Raw genomic sequence first — 23,098 nt, 5'->3', positions numbered from 1 at the left:
TATAATCCATTAAGTAAACAAGATTTTTTAAAGTGCCAACTATGTGACTGGTACTGCACTAGTTACTAGAGAAATAAAGAGAAGAGAAAACCCATGTAGTCTTGCTCTGAGTAATCCTTGCATCTCTAACCTGTATCAGTTGGGCTATGTCCTCTTTTAAATTTATCATATGGCATCCATTCAACATGTTTGGAGACTTCATCTTATCTTGAAATGTTTGGATTTCTTTGGAGAATATCCATCTATTATCCTTTATTCTTGTTATGTTGCCTATCTTTTTCAGTCATATATTCCTAGAGATAACCCTTAAATTATTTGTTACATACTGCTTCCTAATCATATGCATTTCCTTTTTGAGTGACCCCCAACTTTAATTCTTCAAAGACTGCTATTTTTCATGACTTAAGGACACATAACCTCAATAGATAATTATTGGATTAAAAAGATAGGTCTTTGCTTCTAGGAGAAGTTGGGAGTTATGAAAAAAACAAACAAACTTTGTAATTTCCCAAATTAAGTTGCAAGGAATCAATCTACTTTGTGAATATGTGTCAATATATAGCCTAAATATTATATGTATATATACATACAATTTATATCTATCTACATATGTGTATATATAGAGATATCTACAGATATCTGTCATCTATCCATCCATCCATCTATCTATCTATCTATCTATCTATCTATCTATCTATCTATCTATCTATCTTAAATGACATTAGAGACTTTCTGTGCCTCTACCAGACCCACAATATACTCTCCCCTCATTTGAAAATTGTGCCATCCCCCCAAAAGGGGTGTTTTGTATGCATGATTAATGTCCTAATTCAGGAATCCTCTGGAGTCTCTGGAGGTGTAAGTATTGTTTTTTCACTTGCTTTCCCAGAGCCATAAATAAAATCTGCACTTAGAGTGGCACAATCTCATATAGTCCAATATATGGTGATAGAAATTACATTTGTTCCCCAATACAAAGACATACAGATAAAAAGTAAGGAACATTTCACAAATTTTGCTGTATGCTTGCTCTGTACTTAACAAGTAGTTCTCTTGGTTGAGCATACTTAATACTATCAAATAGTTTTCTAATGATCAACCCAAAGGCAATAAAGAAAGGAGAGGAAGTCCCAAGGAAAACTAGATTCCTGGTTTGGAAGGAAATCTTTTCTTTACAGATACTCCTAGACCATTTAGAACTTTCCCTGAAGGAATTCAGGATCCGAAGTTTACAGGACATTACCTCCTCACTCTCAGGTAAAAACCCAAACAAATTGATTTAGTGCCTGTAATTTAATTCTGGTTCCCAGGCTTGAGGGTACTTCACTCTTTTCCTTTTGCACTAGGGGCCATTCTTCTGCTCTGGCTCCTTCATAGATTAGGTTCAATCACTTAAAAGGAAAGGAGGAAGGAGAGAGAAATAAAAAGGGAAAAAAAAAAGAAAATCCAGTTTCCTGTCTCATAAGTGCTGAATTCCCATCACAATCCCACAGACTATGTGAATATTTACAAAGGTATTAAGGATCTTGGATGGACAGAAAATAACCTTCAGTCCAATATGAAACCATTGACTCTGAGCTAAAACTTTAGCATGCTTTCCTCAGTAGAATGAGACATATAACTGAGGTCCAGAAAAATGTTGTAAGTACTCCTTTCTACACAGAGCATAAAAAAATTCTCTATGGTTCCTTTTACAATAGATCTGTTTTGGTGAACCTATGGCATGTGTGCCAGGGGGAGCTGCTCCTTTCCCTCTTTCCACCACATCTGGCAACATTTCTCACATCACCCACCCCTCTGCCCAGAAGCTCAATGGGAATGCTTCCTCCCTCTCCTGTCTGGAGTAAGGGGGTAACTCACATGTGGTATGAAGATTGTAGTTTGGGCATGAAGTCTCTAAAATGTTCTCTGTCACTTCCATAGATGATCTCCTTAATGATACAGGAAAATTTCTTCTGGCCCCTTATTTTCATTTCCTCCAAAGGAATCCTGTTGTAAGAGCAGTGTTCTCGAGATTACAATTCCACTCAACAGGACAAGTAAACTCAGTAAAATAGCAAAATAAGATCAAGTAAGCACTAAAAATGATTAAGGTTTCCTAGAAAAGGAACTAAGTAGTTTCTTAGTTTAGATTCAATATCATTAAAAATTTGATAATCTGTCTTTAAATATCAGACAACTTAGTAAATATGCTTTTTTGCAAAGTCAACTCAAATGAAGTGTACAATTAAGGGAATATTCTGGGAAAATGTACAATTATAGATTTTTTTTTGCCATTTTTTTCTAGGATCTTGAAAACTAGAATAGCCCAACCTGAATGTATCATTTGAAGAATCTTTCCAGAGGTCCCTGAAAAGTGAAAAACATCAAATTTCATCCTGGAGGAACCAACACATGTAGCATACTCTCTTTAGCACATTCTCCCAGAGCTAGGCTTGCAACATCTATCGCTCATGATGCCAGTGTGGTTCAATGATTTGGAGCATTTCTTTTTTATTATCATGCGTTGCAACCCCTAACAGCTTTGTTGTTCCCTTATTAGGGGTCAGTGATGAATATTTCAGTTTTATTTAATCATTTAACACTGGGAAACTTTTACAAAGGGATATTGTTTTGAATTTATAGCAAAAACAATGTACAGAATTTCCTCTAATATCTCAGACTTATACTCTTCCTTTTACTACCTTGGTGTCTGGTAGAAGAGGCTCAACTTAACTCAGTTGGTGTACAGCACCCATTCCACTGAGTTCATGTCTGAAGGTGGTACTCACTGCTATATGTGTCTTTTCAGTTACTGCTGGGATGGGGTCCCAAAAGTCAAACATGTATACTTCTCTTTGTTCATTGATGCATCATTGTTTCTCTGTCTGCAACCTAAATTCTTAACTCATGGTTGGAAAATTTGGATTTATAGGATTATAGACTCTGTTCTCTTCACAGACAATTATGATTAAGAGTCATTGAAGTTCCACAAGAACCGTGAAGCAAAAAGATCATGTAATTAAAGCTGACGGGTCTTTTTGAAGGTCTTTGCAACCAACCAAAGAGCTTCTTTTTTTTACAACATATTTACTTGATTGGACATAGTTACAGGATATTCACACATGATCTATCATCTCTCCAAGGCACTTTTATTACATGTTATCATGGCTTTTCTAGAAGTAAGAAATAAGGCTCCCCAATGTCTCCCTGTGAAGAGACATCAATAGAAGTATTCTGAGCACACACCAGACTCCCCATTAAATATAGATATATAAATATATCACAGAAACTATATAAATATAACATAATTAGGTACAAATATGTGATGTAAATGTATGTATGTGTATATCTACATATCTATATGTATATACTGTAAAAATAAATTGGTGAGTTGTAAAAATAAAATATTTAGATGGAAAAACTGTTCAATATAGGTTCAAAACTGTTCAGATAGTTTTGATAGATGTAATCAAAAGTATCCTCAGTGATGAAGTGAAATTCAAATATGAACTTCCCTTCAGAGCCAGGTGCAAGGACACTAAAGAGACTCTTATAATAAAAATAAAATATTTATTGTAATATATAAGGATAAAACAGGATTTCTAATTCTAAGGGATTTTAAATTCACCCAAATAAACTTCCTGGTCCCGCAAGGAACTGCTTCTCCTGTATTTCACAGGCTACACTAATCCTCCCTGATCTGACTAACCCAAATTTATACTACCTAAATAAAAACTACCACTATTATCCTTATAAATCTTAATTATGTCTTCAAATAATAAAATAGCAAAGGCAACCTGGCTGAGTCTCAACAAGAATCAAGTTAGGACTCAGTCTTAACAGACTCAGAGTCCAAACCAAAGACCAAGTTTTTCTTTGAGTTAAACAATCTATAAAAACCACAATAGATATTCATTAGTGTTTCCCAAGTTGGGAAAGGAAAACACTGAGATCCTTCAGATATTTCCCTCAAACAGAGAGGCAAAGATGTTAGGTCCTCCAGCCCTGAGAGAGTCTCTGAGGGTGTGTCTCTCCCAACTGCAAGAGACCAACTCCCAATTGCCAGAGAGAGTAACTGACACAGAAAAATGATTAAAACTGTCACATCTGAAATCAACATGCTCTCCCAGCTCTGCTTTAAACTCCAGTTCTTTCTCAAGCCAGCCTCTTTACTTTTTATCCTTAAACTAATAAAGCAATACTTATTTTTAATATCATCCTTATAATTTGAACTTCATTATCAGTCTGGAAAATAGACTGCCTATATTCACCAGGTTTTTATTATGTAGATGTTAGGTTGAGATCTTTAGAGTGATTATGAATCTCATTTAGGAAGATCTGTAATGTTTCAAATATTGAAACTATTATGACAATGTCATCTACAAACAGGAACATCTGGAGGACCTTATGGTTTATAGAGAATACCTCTTAGATTTTGTACCAGACTTCTTTCATGAAAGAGATATTTAATATGTATATTTCTTCCCATTTTATACCTTCCTTAATAATAATCATGAAAAGGTTATGAAGTTATATCTGTTATGTTTTCATGGAATCATGCATGATTTTGATATACTAATGTTAGACACATTTTTGGAAGAGAGTTCTGCCACAACAAATGTTTATTTATAGAGAGCAAATAGTAAGTACAGAGGGATCTTAAATTATATCTTATAGATTTTAAAATCCTAGAAGTCTTAGACTATTTTTAGTTTTTTTTTAATATTCTAATTCCTTAGTAATTCTAATTTCTCATCCATATGACAGATTTTTAAATACTTGAAGACACATCTTTATTTTTCTTCAGGGAGAACACAGTTCTTCAACTGATCCTCATATTATTTATCTTGAGACCCTTTAACATTCTGGTTACCCAATCTAGATGTTCTCTAGCTTATCAGTATATTGCTTTAAATGAAGCAACAAAACAGAACTCCAAAATCATCTCTCTTTCTACTACTCCAAGATAACTTCATGTCATGGAAACTCTTTGAACCTTAGAGTTTCCTCTTGCGTGGTGGTTCATTCATTTCAGGTGGTGTGGAAAGAATTTTGATTCTAACTTTGTGTTTGAGCTAACGTCTTCCCAGATATATAGGAGGAAGAGAATTCAACAATCATTGAAGGGAACAGGGGAATGAAATCTCTGACGCAGTGGCAAACCATGAGATGTGTCTCACTAACTTCAAAATAATGAATCACATCTGATCTTTTAGAGCTGATCCAGTTGGCCTCAGATGTTTCCTACCATTAAAGTGTCCAAGATTTAGACTTTTCAAAACATCTATGAGCCTAGTTAAGCAACATCTATGTCGGGCTTTCCTCTACATCTTCCTTGCCTTGTTCCTTTCACAATCTACTTTCCTCTAAAATCCTGTCAGTGACTACTTTTAGGAGCTGAGACTAGGCTTTTTCTGCTCAAAATTACAAGCCTTTCCCCCCCCTCCTTCCTTCCCTTCCCTTCCCTTCCCTTCCCTTCCCTTCCCTTCCCTTCCCTTCCCTTCCCTTCCCTTCCCTTCCCTTCCCTTCCCTTCCCTTCCCTTCCCTTCCCTTCCCTTCCCTTCCCTTCCCTTCCCTTCCCTTCCCTTTCCCTTTCCCTTTCCCTTCCCTTCCCTTCCCTTTCCCTTTCCCTTCCCTTTTCCCTTCCCTTCCCTTTTCCCTTCCCTTCCCTTCCCTTCCCTTCCCTTCCCTTCCCTTCCCTTCCCTTCCCTTCCCTTCCCTTCCCTTCCCTTCCCTTCCCTTCCCTTCCCTTCCCTTCCTTCTCTTCCCTTCCCTTCCCTTCCCTTCCCTTCCCTTCCCTTCCCTTCCCTTCCCTTCCTTCCCTTCCCTTCCCTTCCCTTCCCTTCCCTTCCCTTCCCTTCCCTTCCCTTCCCTTCCCTTCCCTTCCCTTCCCTTCCCTTCCCTTCCCTTCCCTTCCCTTCCCTTTCCCTTTCCCTTTCCCTTTCCCTTTCCCTTTCCCTTTCCCTTTCCCTTCCCTTCCCTTCCCTTCCCTTCCCTTCCCTTCCCTTCCCTTCCCTTCCCTTCCCCTTCCCTTCCCCTTCCCTTCCCTTCCCTTCCCTTCCCTTCCCTTCCCTTCCCTTCCCTTCCCTTCCCTTCCCTTCCCTTCCCTTCCCTTCCCTTCCCTTCCCTTCCCTTCCCTTTCCCTTCCCTTCCCTTCTTCCCAAAGATATTGGCAAAGATATTGGAATGGTTTGCCATTTCCTTCTCCAGCTCATTTTACAAATGAGAAACTGAGACAAACGTGATTAAGTGATTTACCCAGAGGGACACCGTTAGTTAGTATCTGGGCCTGGATTAGAAATTGGAGGTCTTCCTGACTTCAGATCCAGCACTCTGTTCTCTATACTACTTGACTGCCCCTTTCTCATGTATAAAATGGGGTTTATAATAATTTCATTGTCTATTTCATAGAGTTCTTATGAGGAAAATAAAAAAATCTCAGAGCTTTTACCCACTTAAACTAAGATATGAAAACTATCTTATTATTTAATACATAAAGCTTTTTACAGGAGTGGAAAAGATCAGATAAGGTGAGGTTGTTAACTTGTATCTTATTCTCATGCCTAGATTGATTAGGAAGGAACCCCAGGACTCATCAAGCAGAGAAAGTTCCAAAGATGTGCTTATCTAGACAAGCACATTGACTTCCTTCACTTAGAAAAGGAGTTAAGCCTGGGATTTAGGGACTATAGAACATAGACATTTATATAAAAAAATATTAGGCACACAAATTGATGATCTACTGTTTCATTTGGTCTTTTGTTCTCTGCATAGACTAGGTACTCCCCAATAGAGCTTAACTTCTTTGAGAGCAGGAAATTTTTAACTTTTGCTTTTTATAATCAGTACCTAGCTCAATACCTAACACAGAGAAGGTGCTTTAATACATTGTCATTAATGTATGGAATTAAAAAAAAAAACACCAGACCCAACAAACTTTTTGACTTCCAAATGTATGGAATGGCTGGATTTATATGACTTGTGTTGACAGTGTCTAAGAATGTTGAGGTTCCTCTTTATGCCCTCCTGATTTCAAGAGTTATCCCTATTCTTTAAAGATTAGTAAGTAGTATAATTACTTATTGGTAGCATAATTACTTCTTCAATAAATTGATTCTATAGCAGCAAAACCTGATATTAATATAGGATTTTAAGGGCTATAAATTGCTTTAGACATTTGCATTGAATAATGAAATATTTCATGCCCTGATATGTTGAATCCCACTTTAGGCTTTTATGGCAATGAGAGAATCCTGGGCAAGTCATTCAAACTCTTTGAGCCTATTTCCTCATCAGTAAAATAGGAATAATAGTACCTCCTGGTACAGAGCATTATCTTGATGATCAATTGAGATGTTAAGCAAAGCATTTTTTCAACTTTAAAGCACTATATAAATGCCAACACTAATTTTTTATGACTAACACTCATAAAAATCATAAGTATACTAAAATTAAGATGAAAATAAAGTGTCTATCTCCATATTTGATGTATACTTGTTCTGTAGGCTTGTTGCCACATTACCCTCTGTGTTGTACAATTTGGTATGGGGGCTATGGCAGATATCTTGGACTTTGTTCTTGGGCATACATAATTGGAAGAAAGGGTATTATCACTTTATGATTCTGTTTAAACTAACATAGCCTAGTGTCATGTTTACTGAAGATAGGTGAATATGCTTAGACAATTCAGCAAGAAAATATTTAGCCTCCTAGGGAGCTTATGCATGACTTAATTAGGAGTACAACACTCCTTATCTAAATCAAAGGTTTATGAACTTAAGTTGAAATTATTTCTAATTTGGTATCATGCAATTTACTGAGACAGCAGAAGATATTAATTTCTTCCACAAAATAAAGAGTCCTTTTTCAAAGTTATGTTGCTACAACATCCAGAAATAATAAAACACATAAAATTAATACATTTTTGAATAATAGTAAAGTTTCTAGTCTTCAGAGTGCACAGTGAACCTCTAAAAGAAATAGAGAATGGTACCGGCTCTCAGGAAACCTGCTCAAATTGACTATTTACATACTTTATTTCCATCAAGTTCTATTGCTTCTTTTTGTATCCCCAACACTTAACACACAGTGCCTGGCATATAGACAGAATATGTCTCCTCAGAGAATGGGTTTGGGAGGTGGAGGTTAAGGACTGGAGGAGAGAGCTTTGGAGAAATGCCCCATTGCCTCCTTTCTTGATCTTATCTGTTATTGAGAGGCAGGATAGAGTTTCCTGCCTCTGGGTGCCTCTGGGTCCTGCCAAAATGCCAAAATTTATTTAGAGAACTACAGAACTCTAAGTTAACAAAAATGTTGTTCTATTAAAATTTAACCATTTAATAAAATTGAGATAATTGATTATATATATACATTTATATACTATATACATGATTATATATAACATGTATATATATAGATACATTTCTGCACATATGACTTACTCAACTGGATAGTAATCTATTGGTCAGCAGAACTTATATCTTGTACTTCTGAACATTTCCTCTAGTCTACTCTCTGTAAGGCACACAAGAACAAATAATTATTTGTTGAATTAATGACAAATAATAAAAAAGTATGATTATCTTATAAGAAAATAACAGAATGGTAGTTTTTTTGTGAAAATAAGGATTATAAATGAAAAAATCTCATTCATCTGAATGATGCTAACTTCAAATTCAATAAGAGAAGTTTGGGACTCTGCTACCCAACATGGAGATATCATGGTGTGTTTTGAAAGGAGGCAGAATAGACATCTCTAGCTTCTCTCTTGCAAGAGAGGCTTTAATTCCGGATAAGAGAGACAGCTAAAAGTCGGAGCTAGAGGACAATCTGTTCTTTTCAGAGAGGGAGTATTTGGTTCCCTTCAATATTGTTAATCTAGGGGACATGATTATGTTCAAGTGAACTTCTGTTTGCTTCATTACTGAGGTGAAGCAGGACTCCAACTTAATATCCGATGCTTCACCCCCTTTCCTGCTAAATACTAGTTCTACAATCAACACACATAGCAATTTTCAAAGAAAACCTCTTCATCCAAATTGGAAGCAAAACAGTAATGATAGAGAGTGGAGGAACTCTCACCAGGAGTGAGGTATCAGCTTATACAAGAGAATGTCTTGGATCTCATCCAAAGTAAAGTCCCCCCCCCCCAATTTTTTGTGGAAAATGTTTGGAATTGGGGAATGTTAGAGACTATCTTCTCCTCTCCTGTCTTCCCAGAGTCTTTTCATTCAACAACTTGAAGTGAGATCGAACTCATCCATCTTCCCTCTCTAAAATGAAAAGCAGAAGCATTCAAAATGAATGCAGGGCTTGAAATGACTTTAAGAGATCTTGAAGATTTGGAGGCAACTTGAAGAAAACTGAAGGAACTAAAGACATCTATCTCCTCTTGCCAATTCTGCCCTGTCTTTCATGCAATGCATTCAACTCTACCAATGAGAAGAGAATTTAATGCTAATAGGTTTTGGGACGATGGTTATAGTAGGAAACATATTTAATGTACCCTTCTTAGTATCTCAGATTATCTAATAATTTTATAAGTTTAGTTATGAAACAAAAATGTTTTCATGTCAAAACATGTTTGCATTTTACTATTATTTCTTAAATGATTTATGAAATTTAAGTCATCAGCTATGTTTTAGAATATTTTCATATTTGGCTCATCAATGATCTAAAATATAAAGAAGAAAATTTATCAACTAAATCAAAGTTGTTTATTGTCATCATTTGAAGGAATTGCATTAAATTCAAATTCCTGGATTTATAAGTGGTTGTGAAATATATTTAATTCCCTTAAGGTTAAAACAAGGAGGCTTTTTCATTATACCTGCTTTTCTTTCTCTTCATCCTGTTTAACACTTGAATATATTTTTACTTTAAAATATGTGAAATCTATTACATTTTTTGAAAAAGAAAACTCAGTACATTACCATTTCAATGAGGTATTCTCTTTCCAGAGAGCTCACCTCACCCTATGAATATTTTCAATGAAACCTAGGGGAATGTAAACCAACTTCTCTTCCAAATTTCTCCCCCTCTGAGACCTGGGCTACTATCTCAGATATAGTCTCCAAAATACATTAAATGGGGGTCACACAATTGCAAAGATGAGTAGATCCTGAATGTTCTATGGAGAATAGACTTATTTTAGATCTGGGCATAATTTCAGTTCAAGAAAAAAGAAATATTTTGCTTATGTGAAAACTCCCCAAATATAAGATTAGATTCATAAATTATATAACAAATTCATACTGTATTTTTCTCACAGATGGATTTTTTTTTTTGCTTATTATTGTTGAAACATATATTAACCAATTCAAAGAGATAACCACAATCAAACTGTAAAATGCAAACAGACTTCATGACAATGTGTTGGTAACTGCCTATATTATATTATTTTAGAGGTAGAGATAGAAGGAACTTTGTAGGTCATTGAATCCAACCGCTTATACCAAGAGGTTAAATGACTTGGCTAGGGTGTCACATCTAATATGTTTCTGAAGCACAATGTGAATTTGCCTGATACCCAAATAACATTCTACTCTATTACACAAAACAAAATGCAACCAAACCCTGAGGCCCATGGAGGTTAAGCAACTTGTCTGGGGGCATACAGAAAGTAAGCAACAGAGGCAGGATCATGATTACTAAAATTTAACATGATTTTACAAACATATATTACTTGTATAAATGATACTGATGAAACCAAAGAGGGTATGATTGATGAAAACAAAGAGAGTAATAAGAGAGATCTGGGTTGGATTCTTGCTCCCTAAACTTCTTATTTGTTAACCTCTAGGTAAGTTAAGTTATTAATGACTTGGAACTCATTTGAAGTTTCAAAGTCTCAGTTTCTTCATCTGTAAAAATGGGAAAATGATATTTGTATCTTTTTCTTTGTGAGTTTATTGTGTAAATTTATATATGTATATGTATACCTAAAATATGACAATATTAACAAAACATATCATAAGCTTAATCATATTTAGGTCATTGTTTTTGTTATAGAGTAGTGAGACAGACAGATCATGACAATGGCATAGTAAAAAAGAATGAGAAAAGAGGAAGTAAAAATAATAAAATGAAATGACATTCTAACATTCATAGACTATGGTATTCTTGAAGGAAATATGAGACATAAAAAAAATGAGGGAAAGCAAGATGACATATTCCTCCACCCATAGCTCTACTATTCACTGATGTACAACCCAACTTTGGGACTCTGAGCTCTGAAGGAGAGGATGAATTTCCAATTAGTAAATAAAGGTTACTCCAAGAAATCCACAATCGAGAGTGGTACCATTTGGGAAAAAATGGTCCTTGGTCTATGGACTTAAGCCACCTGGCCCTAGCCCCTTAACCTCTCAGAGACCTATTTCTTCATTTACTAAACGGGAAAAAATGATAACTGTACTTTGTTTTGTATTTGCATTGTAGTGTAATGATTAAAATTCTTGAGAGGTAGTATTACTTAGTTTTAAGTTAGTTTATTATTTGACTGCTTAAGACAAAGTAAACTAGACAGTAGGATCCCTCCATAATGTAAACAAATGCCAAAGAATTCAAGTGGAGCTAAGGGGTAGGTGGTGAAGAGCAGTTGGACAAGAGAGAGCTGGTGGTGGTGGGGAGCAAGCAAACAGCCTGGGTAGCCAGAAGAGAGAGACCTGGGCAAATGAGATGCTGGGCCAAAGAGACTGTGTGGCCAGTAGAGTGTGAGGGAATGCCCTGGGCATGCCACTATATACCTCTTGTGACTTCATCACTCAGTCCTTCTCCTAGACATCTCAAGACATCTTTGATGGCTAAATAGTCACTGAGAAGGTAGACTTGGAGACCCCAAATCCTTCCTCTTTACTTCATCACAGGAAGAGGCAAGTTTCAGGAGGACACTAATATACCTCTTCTTGTGGTTGGGTCACTGCAGATCAAAGTGGTGGTTAGACTGTTGACTTAATTACCTAAGAGAGTTCTTGTTTGCAGATAAATAAGGACCAGTTAACCATTCTGCCTGTGATTTGGCCTGCCCAGTGACATGTTCTGAGACCAGGCCAGGTCACTCTGGATTGGAAGCTAGATGTCCCTGGAAACCCAAGTTTTTTATTGTTTTTTTTTAAATAATATTTTATTATTTCCAAGCATTATTCCATATTATCATTTCCAAGCATTATTCATTAGAGACAAAGATCATTTTCTTTTCCTCCCCCCTCCCCCCATAGCCAATGCATGATTCCACTGGGAAACCCAAGTTTTAAGAAAGATTTAGCATAAAAATTATTATGATTCAATATTTATTTTTCCCAGTATATTTCCTTAAGGGTCAAGAAGTTCTTGAATGGAATAGAAGTTTGAAAATATGAGCTCAACATTCATATGTAATGTTTGATTGTTTTTAAGGCTTGCAAAAGACCTTTATGCTTATTTCTTTTGAGTCTTACCATAACCCTATCAGCAGGTATTATCCCTTTTAATGGAAATAATTGAAGTTTAAAATTCAGGAGACTTCCTGTGGTTACACAGGAAGTGAGTTTCAGAGATGGGAATCAAATCCAGTTTTTTCTGGACTCCATTCCATTCCATTCATGATATTCTGCTAGTCTCCTCAACTGGTCTTCCAGGACATATATCTTGGAAAGACATTGCAGAGGGACAGAATAGTCCCATCTAAAATTGAATAGGACTCAGTAGGCTTAATTGTATTTGGGAAATTAGGCAACACTTTCAACAACCCTAAGCTACTCCCTAAAACATAGAAACACTTTTGAAATATCAATATTCTTTTAGTTGTGTTAAATGACTGCAGGAATACTACAACCTCTGACTACTTAAATTATTAGTGATTTGGAGGACAAATGATTGGTGTCGAAGAAGGGTATAACTAGTATCTTCATACAAATTGTATAATTGGAAATAGGTGGCCAGTCATATGTAAAGACTGATGAATTACAGACAGATAGCCTAAATACTGCTTTGATATCTAATACTCAGAAAAAGAGGAATCTTATCAATTAATAAGGACAACTATTAGAAGGATTTATGTGAAGACATGGCATCACAATAAGTTTTATCACCTCAGGCAGTCTACTGATAAAAAATATTAGAAGCAATTTTAAGTAAACCATCAAATTATATAGTAAAAACTTAGCCACACCCAAAGCTCAAAATGTAAAAACCCATCTGATGCCCCATTCTCCAATCTATTCCTACAGCATGATTCTGAGATTCCTACACTTTAGATGCACATAGCCCATGTTGACATGAGAGCAGTGCTGATTGTTGGGGGCTGCCAGCTGTGCACTTCAGAGAGAACTTTGGGGTCTCAAGCAAGACAGAAAGGTATGAAAGAAACATATTAAACTTACCAAACTCAAATTGGTGGTTTATTCTAAGAGGTATTGTTTGTGCTTTTTGAATAATATGATTTGATTGTATGCATTGAGAAATAATTAGTGGAAAAGAGAGAAATTGCAGCAAGACAGAGGCTGGAGGTTGATCAGTTGTCAATCAAAGGAATATTCCTTTTGGAAAGTTACTGGGAAACAGTTGAAGGCAAGAGCCAACTGCTGACTGATTTTCTGGGTTTCTTGGCTGATGTTGGTGACTTTGAAGGAAGAAGCTGGGTTTATCTCTGGGACTCGGGATAATCAAGTTGGAGATGGTCTGCCTGATTTGAAGGCAGAAGAAAGAGGACAATAGTCCATATAGCTCTCTCTCTGACTTGCTCTGTTTCATGGTAGTGACTGAATTGCCATTTCTCTCAATATCCTTCAACCTAAGGCTCACTGTAGATAATAGGTAAAACCCCAACCCTCTTACCTCCATCCTCCATCTTTCCTGTTTTCCCCAATAAACCCTTACTTGAGATAAAGAAGAGAAAAGACTATTTCTTCTGAAATACCATAGCTCACCCTGAGTGACTTAGAAGGAGGTTGAAAAAGAAGGGGGAAGGGGAAACTGAAGGGAAACAAAGTGAAAGAAGGGAGGCTGGAAGAGGGAGAAAGAGAGATATATAGAGAGGAGGGTAGGCAAAAAGAAGATAACTACCTTATCCATTAGTTATCATTTATCCATCAAATATACACTCCAATATTATCTATTACAATGCATTGAGAAATAATTAGTCTAATTAGTATTTCTGTCCATTAGTTAGCACAACCAACTGCAAACCAGTTATACACACTATATGTTACATATGGACAAGTTATATGAGATCAGAAAGCATGGATACACTGAACTCTGTCAATGGAAGCAATAGCCATATCTTTGGGATGATCAATTTCCCAGACTTTTGAAGTACTTAGCATTAGATAGGCACTTGGAGTTAAATGAGATTGGATTCAGTGTCAGAATCATTGGGGTAGAGGTCATTGAGGGCTAACTGAGAATTAAAGAGCCCAGAATAGTAATCTACTATGATGAAGGGAAAGAAACACTGAATTTAGTATAGAAGAATCTAAGTTTGAAGATTTTGCCCTGCTAATTACCTGTATTATTGTACAAGTTACCTTACCTCTCTGGGCTTCAATATCCTCATCTGTAAAAAAAGAGAAAGTTGCAATAAATGATCTCTGGAATAGATTCTTACTCTGACTTTTTAAAAAAATATTATTTCATCAACTTTATTGGCAGAAAAATTGGATAACCTGTATATAAAAGGAACCTTGAATATTGATTCCTTCTGATACTATTAAACATTTAATGTGAAAAATAATAGCTTGAAAAATAAATTATGTTCAGAGCCAGGTGGTTCTAGTTTATATTATTATCCCTGACATAAGAGCAGCTAGCTAGTGCAGGTGATTGAGCATTGTACTTAGGACCAGGAAGACCCAAGTTCAAATCCTATCTCAGAAACTTACCAGTTCTATGATCATGGTCAATTTGGTTATACTCTATTTTTTTGTTTCACTTACAAAAAAAAGGATAATAATAGCACCTACCTTCTATTGTTGTTGTGAGAATGAAATTATTTATATATATATATATATACACATATTATACAGTGTTTTGCAGACTTAAAGATCTAAACAAATGCTATTATTATCATTATTTCTCCCTGCTTTTGACTGTTAAGAGATGAGAATTACAAGAAGAGCCCAAATGGAGAGGTACGAAAGGGTGGTTTTAATATTTGAGTTGGGTTGAAAGGGAAGTCAAACAAAAGGGGAGGTATAAAGAAAAAATAAGGCTTATTTCCTAATATATGTTCATTTGATCACTGATAGACCATTGCAACTTTGACAGTTTGGTTCCTTGTATATATTCCTCGGTCCAGCATAATAGTAGACCTCTTTTTAACAGCAGAATGAAAAAATATTTATACACTATTTGTAGGGATCTTGAGTCCAAAGAATGCCCTTTTCCCATGGAAACAAGGAATGTTGAAATTGATAAACAGAGGGAATATAGTAATATGTCAAAACTTGAAGGGGGAAACATAGAGCTGAGACTTGGGAATTCTGAGAGGAAAATGAGGAGGGAAGATGGAAAAGGGTTCAGAAATTTTGACTCTTTTATATACAGTAACACCTCAAATTCCCTTGCCAAAATATTCACAATAGTTCAATTATTTTTTTAAGCAAACACTTAACAAATATACAAGCAAAGCAATTCTAATGTGCAACCTGAAAACACCAATATATATTATTAAAGTTATAGTCAAATAGTTACACATAAATATATAAATACAGATTAAATATAGAAAAAAGCCTTTCTATTAGGGGTTTTACATTATAGCACATTCTTCCTGAATATTCATTATCAATGGAAAGTTTGGTTTCCAGAGAGTAGCTGACTATTCCTACCCTTAGGATAACTGCTAGAATTCTGAGAGATTGAGTTTTATAGTACTGTTGATCACAGGGTCTTATTTTATATGCTTATTATTGATTATCTGCCAGTACTATTAATTAGCTTTAAGGAAAAATAATATATGACATTGGTGGAATAATAAAAGTTGGTATAAAGGACATTATCCTCAAAATATCCTCAAAAAAAGTGGATCACACTTTTTCACAAATACTTATACGGACGCTCAGAGAATAGACATAGTATATAAAAGCCAATGGTAGCAAGTCTCTTGTGTAGAGAATATATGGACCAAAGGAGTAAATCAGTTCCTGTTTAGAAATTACTTTCTCCCTTCAGGAGGCCTTATAAAAGTTCTTGGTAGGTATATCTCTTGGGCTCTTAGGGGTGTGCTTAAGGAGTGCTGAAGCTGCCTTTCCTTAGTAGATATAGTTAATTCTTGGTTATGTCATTCAGTTGTTGATACAGACAATGCTCATAACCATGGCTGTGCAGAGGACTACTTATTTAGTCACTGGGTAGTTTCTCTGATGGTTTTGTGGGGTCTCCCAAACTCATATATTTATGAGGTGTGTGTGTAGGGTTAGGAAAGAGACCATTTCATCTACCCTTTTCTGTACCTCTCCCCTGCCCAACCCAAGCAACTCTTGCTCAATCACTTCCTTGGAGTTATTTCACAACTGGTACACTAAACTGCAATAATACTAAAATGGACTGTTCTGATACCAGAACATTGAATTCTAAATGGGCTTGCTGTTTCATCTACAGCCCTACAGGGCAGGACTGCTCTCCTTGATCAACCATAAGATATTTCCTATGTGGCCAGTCATCTTCTCTCATTTAATGAAGAAAGCATTTCACTTATTCACACATAGCTTATATGCTTTTGATTAATTGATCAGATCAAAACATCTAACCTTCCTCTGTTTAAATTCATTGGGATAAGATTTTCTATTCCCCAACACAGTTTTCAGGAGAGGAGAGCGGAAGATACAGAGTGCCTTTGTGTGCCTGAGTATGTGTGACAAATCTGTCTGTATAAATTTCTTCTTTTGCTTCCTAGACTTTTAACTCTTTGCCTTAGCTCATACATAGGCTTCTATTTTGACAATGTCTAACAACCTAAAGGTTTTTTTAAAAGCTTAAACCACTTTCCTTTTTCCTTAAAAAGGAACCCTTCAATTTGAGTTTCTATAAAATGCATACTTTAAAAAACTTTTCAAATATAAGATTGCAAGTTAGGCAGATCTTTGGGGAAATAACATATTTTTATATAATAATATATTGTATTTACATAGTGCCTTTGAGCCAAGCCTCCCAGTGCACTATTACAAGCTTTGGCATATACTAGAAACACTTTACCCACCAGTGAAATATGGTCTCAAATAAAACACATTATAATCAGTCAACCTAGAGTGTGCAGTATTAGAATAATGGATAAAATTGTAATTTGTAGGTGAATTAAAAAACACCAGTCCTAGAAAGCAAAGCTTAGAGCTTATTCAAATCCTATTTTCTCCTTCCACTTTTTTCCCTTTTCTTGACCCAATTATAACTGTTGCTTGACAGAAGGATTAATGAGGGGAATCTCCTTCTTACCAAGAAATTCGTTTATGTTTGTCAAAATTGATGACGTATTTGCCACAAGTTAGAACATAAGATCTTTCTCTGTTCAGGGACATTAAAATGGAGTCTATTAGACCATCAGCACAAAGAAAGGTCAAGTTAAAAGCAGTACATTCTAAGGAAAATGGAACAATTTTGTATTTATCTATGACAGGTATTTCTTTATATGTGCCAGGTTCTATGACTCATTATTATTTGTTTCTGAAATGAGCAAAGTACATTATTCCTATATGATACTACTGCCTTATATTTATATATTTCTTTAGTTTACAAGAGTCTTAGAATCTGGGATCTTTTTTTTTTTGTTTTCTCAGTATCCAGTCTTGTCATATAGCTCATGATACTCATGACTGGTATTGTTATCTTCATTTACTAAACAAAGAAACAGACTGAGAGAATTTAAATGACTTACCAAAAGTCACAGAGCTAATAAATAATGGCACTGAACCTCAAACCCAAGTCTTCCAAGTTCCACACACTTGCCATGATACTACACAGAATTTTTACCCTAAGAAATTACTGTATTAAACTAATCACAAACATGAATAAGAATCTCTTGGTATGTATCACAGAGGGTAATTATAACTATCAATGCCTTGATTCCTAGAAGAACCAATCTATCAATATGACTCTATCCTGCTAAGATATAGAGAATAACCCATCCACACCTTCTAATATTTTGTGAATTCTCTCTGCTCTCTCATGAGTATATTTCAGGGGGATCTTTTTAGCGTTTGAGATCCGCTAGATCTCTAGATATTATGTGGAACCCATGGAAAATATCTATTATGGAAACTTGCTGAAAACAGAATTAAAGGATAAGATTTTTCTTTCATACCCTATCCCCAACACTACATCTCTGAACCATAATTTCAGAATGTAACTTTTGGTGCAGCCTTTTCTGAGCAACTTAATTTCTTTTTTCAGTAGCTATCCATCTTTCTATATACATCAGTGTATTGGGACCAGTGGTCAATGTGCAAATAAATTTGGCTCTCAAGCAATTCAAGCAGCAGAAGAGAGAAGATTTATATAGTTACAGGATTTTCTTATTACCCTGAATTTTCTGCATGGGCCCTTTCCTAGTTAATGACAAAAAATTCTTTTCTTTTGAATTTGGGAGTATAATCTAAAATATATCAAGGAATTTTCATCTGTGTGATTTTTTTCCCCCATTACTTCCCAAGATTAATAGAATTAACTCCAATTACACAGTACTAATGTGGTTCCATAAAGAGGGAGAACAACATGCATTGCTCAATAGATAGAGATCTCTTGTTGCTAAGATAGATCAAGGTGTTGCTGGGATTAACCCAAGGTTCAGGGTATAGGAAAGACTTTGGTTAAGAAGATTGGGGTAGGGTAGGGTTAAGAATGAAAAATTTCATATGATGAGAAAGTGGAATTCCACAGAGCTAGGAGCAGAAGAGGTATGTAGTTGTTATTCTGAAGCCTTAGGAAATACCTCATGATGGCTCTTACTGCTATAGAAACTGGAGATGAAAAATATGTCTTCAGGGTATTTAGAACACCAGAGAGGAAGCAGATTGATACTGAATAGTGAGGGAGACAACGGAGAGACTGTTTAGAGAGACTGCTATTGGACAGAGAAAGGGGTGTTATTTGTTGTGTTGTTCAAGGTGAAAGGAACAGGGCACTATTAGATATGAAAAGATGGAGGGAATGTCGGGAAGGATTAAGAGAGGATAGGAGGAGTCAAGTTTGAGATAAACCCCTATTTGTCCCTAATCTCTTGTCCTTGGTTGTCATCATGGTCTGTGTGTGTGTGTGTGTGTGTGTGTGTGTGTGTGTGTGTGTGTGTGTGTGAGATCAGAGTGGACAAAGGATGGTGTCCAGAAGGAGGGTTCTGAAATGGATGATCTAGTATCCTTATAGAATTTATATGCTATGAGAATAAACAATAAGAATAGATATGAGTTCAGGTCCAATGTAAGAATATTTGCAGTATTACTCACCAACTGTAACGTAAGGATGGTTTGGGGATGGGATTAGAGGTTTAAATATAGGCCAGTATTGGAAGAATAACTTTGGGAAGGCCAGCTGTGGGCTGGCAGGCCCAGTCCAGGCAAAACCTGTCCTGAGGTAACAAACACAGACCACTATATAACAGGGACAGATTGTTGGATTTATTAAACAAGGGAAGGTGTAAAAGGGATTTGGGATAATCCTAAACGAATATCAACTATCTAAAACCCTGCAGATCTAAATATCTTTTCACAAATTTTGAGCTACACTGATTATTACCTATCTAAGATCCCAGACCCTAAAATAAATAAATCCATACTAGCTCCCAAACCCTACTTTTCCTGGTGATAGAGGTAGTGGGTTTTGTCAGTTAGGCAGAACAGGGCCCAGGAGAGGTCTTGGATCCAGATGGACCTTAGCCCTAATCTTACAGACAGATGGTTCAGGATCACACCAAGAAGATCTGTAGATACCAGCCAGCAGGGAGTCAAGTCAGACTGGAAACAATAAGGTAGAAACAGCCAAGGGCCAGTAGCCTGTCTCCTCCAGGTCAAAACCAGAGAGAGCAGCTAACAGCCTCAGTACCAGTCTAACCCGTTCTTCAAAGTTCCAGAATCTTCCTACTTGTCTCATGCCACTTCTCTCTGCAAACTTACATGCTTTCCTATGTAATTTTTTTTTTCAGTTTCTTATCCTGAGGAGCAGGTTATGGTTGTTGTAGATGAATAACGGGCAATTGGAACTCAAGTGACTAAAAATGAACTCACAATAGGGTCAGAATGGGGGAGATAAATTTACAGGGAAATAGTAGATTTGTTGGGATGAAGTCAAGGACCTCTTATGCTAATCAGATTAAGAATAATTGATTTAGAGTTTAGAGGTCATCCTGCCCAATTCCTTCATTTTATGATGAAGAAAACAGGGATAAGAGGCTAAGTGAATTACTAATCATGGCCAATCTATACTAGGAAAGGAAAGGAAGGTTGAGATTTTTGGGGGAAGTTGTTTCATCTTCAACCAAAGAATCTTCTGATCCCATCTCAGGAGATTTTGCTTGAGATAAATACTGGCTTTCTTCCTTGATGCAGTTGTTTTTTTTTTTTATGTAGGATTGAGTTGAGACTAGGGTGGCTTTAATGGGATATATGCAAAGGATCCTGTTAACTTGGTCTTCTTGAGTTAGTATAGAGCTCAACAGAAGTAGTAACAAATTTTGTAGAATTACTGTGACTAGAGACCAATTACAGTCCTCAATAAAGAGGGATAACTAAAGTACAACTAACAATTCCATAATAAGTCAGTCAACAATATTTTAGAACCTATAGAGTAAATAAAAAAAAGAGTAAATAAAAAGCACTACATAAGGCACAATCATCAACTTCTCATCCAGACTTTGATGCTGGCTATGAGAGTTGCAGAAAGAAATAGGCAGAGTTAACTTTTATTACTGTTTTCTTTTTTAAATCCTTAATTTTTTCAATTATATGTAGAAACAATTTTTAACAATTGTTATCTGATGTTTTGCATTTTAGATTCTGTCCCTTCTTCCCTCCTCTTCACATTTTCTGATGTAATAGTCATGTATAAATTATATTAGTTTTGTCAGGCAATACATATTTCTATATAAGTCATGCTACAAAAGAAGACATATTGCACATACAGAAAAAATTTGTGAAGGAAAAAAAGTGAAAAATAGAATGCTTTGTTCTTCAATCTGACTCCAACAGTTGCTTCTTTGGCTATGGAAAGCATTTTTCATTGAGTTCCTTTGTGGTCTCTTGGAACTTTGCATGACTGAAAATAATTTAGTCCTTCACAGCTGATTATCATTTAATATTTCTTTTATTGTATATAGTGTTCTTCTGGTTCTGCTCAGTTCACTTTGTATGAGTTCATATAGGTCTTTCCGGGTTTTTCTGAACTTTTTCTGCTTGTCATTTCTTTCATTATAGTAATATCTCATTGCAACCATTTACTACAACTTATTCAGCCACTCCCCAATCAATAGACATCTGCTCAGTTTCTAATTCTTTGCCACTACAAAAAAGAATACAATAAATATTTTTATACAAGTAGGTCCTTTCTCCCTGTCTTTTATGTCTTTGGGATATAGACCCAGAAGCACAATTGCTTCCTTAAATTAGGGTCCTTTAGGCTTGGTTTCAGATTGCTTTTCAAAATGGTTGTATCCATTCATAGTTCCACCAAACAGTATATTAGTGTCCCCAGAGTAACTTTTCACACCAACTTTCAATGCTGGGGCAGAGAGATGGAGGTAATTGTACCCTTTCCCGATATATTGAGGATATGGAGGAGTTGACTATGTTGCTCTATGAACCTGGAAGAAGGAGGACACTTATGTATGATTGCAGGCAAATTTTATCATTTAATTTGTTTTTTTTTTAAAACTTGCTATTTGGTTTTAATAAAATGATCATTACTTTTGACTTAGTGAGCCATTTGGTATTATCTGACATAAAGATGTATTGGTAGAATTTTTGAAATTAAGATTATTCAAGTAGTGCTCTGATACTGGTTAAAGCTAAGAGGGGCATGATAAAAGACAAAAACAGTAAGGCCTTAACAGAAGTAGAAGGGACTAAAAAGTGGTGAGAACAGACAGAAGAACTGTCCAAGATATCTGTTAAGATCACTGCTAACCACAATGATGTGGTTACTGATCTAGAGCCAGATATCCTGGAGGATGAAATCAAGTGGGCCTTAGAAAGCATTGCTAACAATCAGGTTAGTAGAGCTGATGGAATTCCAGCTGAGCTATTTAAAATTCTAAAAGGTGATGCTTTCAATATGCTGCACTCAATATGCCAACAAATTTGGACAACTTAACAGTGGCAACTGGATTGGAAAAGATCAGTTTATATCCTATTCCTAAAGAAGGGCAATACCAAAGAATGTTGAAATGACCAAACCACACTCATTTCATAAACCAGCAAGGTTATACTTAAGATTCTTCAAACTAGGTTTCAGCAATATGTAAACTGAGAATTACTAGAAGATATGGCTTATTTTTGAAGAGGCAGAGGTAGTGAGACCAAATTCCCAATATTTGCTGGAGTATAGAGAAAGCAAGGAAGTTCCAGAATAACAAACACCTACTTATGCTTCATTGACTACACTAAATCCTTTGTGTGAATCACAGCAAAATGTAGCAAGTCTTCAAAGAGATGGGAGTACTAGATTATCTTACTTGTCTCTTGAGGAACCTTTATGAAAATTAAGTAACAGTAGAACTGAACATGGAACAACTGATTGATTGAGTTAAGATTGGGAAAGGAATTATGACAAGACTGTCACTTCATTTATTTAACTTTTATGCAGAGTACACTATGCAAAATGCCAGCCTGGAAGAGTTAAAAAGCGGAATTAAGATTAATATCCACAATCTCAGATATGCAAATGATGTCATTCTGATGATAGAATGTGAAGAACAATTGAGAAGCCTCTTGACGAGGGTCAATAAGGAGAGTGTAAAAGTAGGTTTGAAGTTTTACATTAAAAAAAGTTAAGATCTTGGCAATTGGTCCCATCACTTCCTGGAAAATGGAAGGAGAAGACATAGGAATAGTGTCAGGTTTTATATTCTTGGGTTCAAAGATCATGGCAGATGGCAACTACAGCTATGAAATTATGTTTGCTTTTTAGTAGGAAAGCTATGATAAATCTGGACACACATTAT

At 35.8% G+C, this 23,098-nt stretch overlaps 1 long non-coding RNA gene across 5 annotated transcripts in view; it reads right to left on the bottom strand.

Annotated features, from left to right (window-relative positions):
• The window catches only part of LOC103093450 (uncharacterized), a 28,410-nt gene extending 8,330 nt beyond the window's left edge, over positions 1–20,080 (bottom strand). The window contains exons 1-4 of one of the 5 annotated variants that reach the window (XR_008911275.1): positions 19,738–20,080; positions 14,466–14,515; positions 8,424–8,496; positions 1,861–1,989 (exon numbers count right to left, since the gene is read on the bottom strand). This is a non-coding gene — a long non-coding RNA (uncharacterized LOC103093450). The remainder of the gene's footprint in view (positions 1–1,860; positions 1,990–8,423; positions 8,497–14,465; positions 14,516–19,737) is intronic. The other 4 variants (XR_001630065.2, XR_001630067.2, XR_001630058.2 and 1 more) reach the window with 4 other exon arrangements.
• Between the last annotated feature and the right edge of the window lie 3,018 nt (positions 20,081–23,098).

This window comes from Monodelphis domestica, chromosome 4, assembly GCF_027887165.1.
Source record: "Monodelphis domestica isolate mMonDom1 chromosome 4, mMonDom1.pri, whole genome shotgun sequence".
Classification (NCBI taxonomy): domain Eukaryota; kingdom Metazoa; phylum Chordata; class Mammalia; order Didelphimorphia; family Didelphidae; genus Monodelphis; species Monodelphis domestica.
This window is presented reverse-complemented; position numbering and strand designations above follow the sequence as displayed.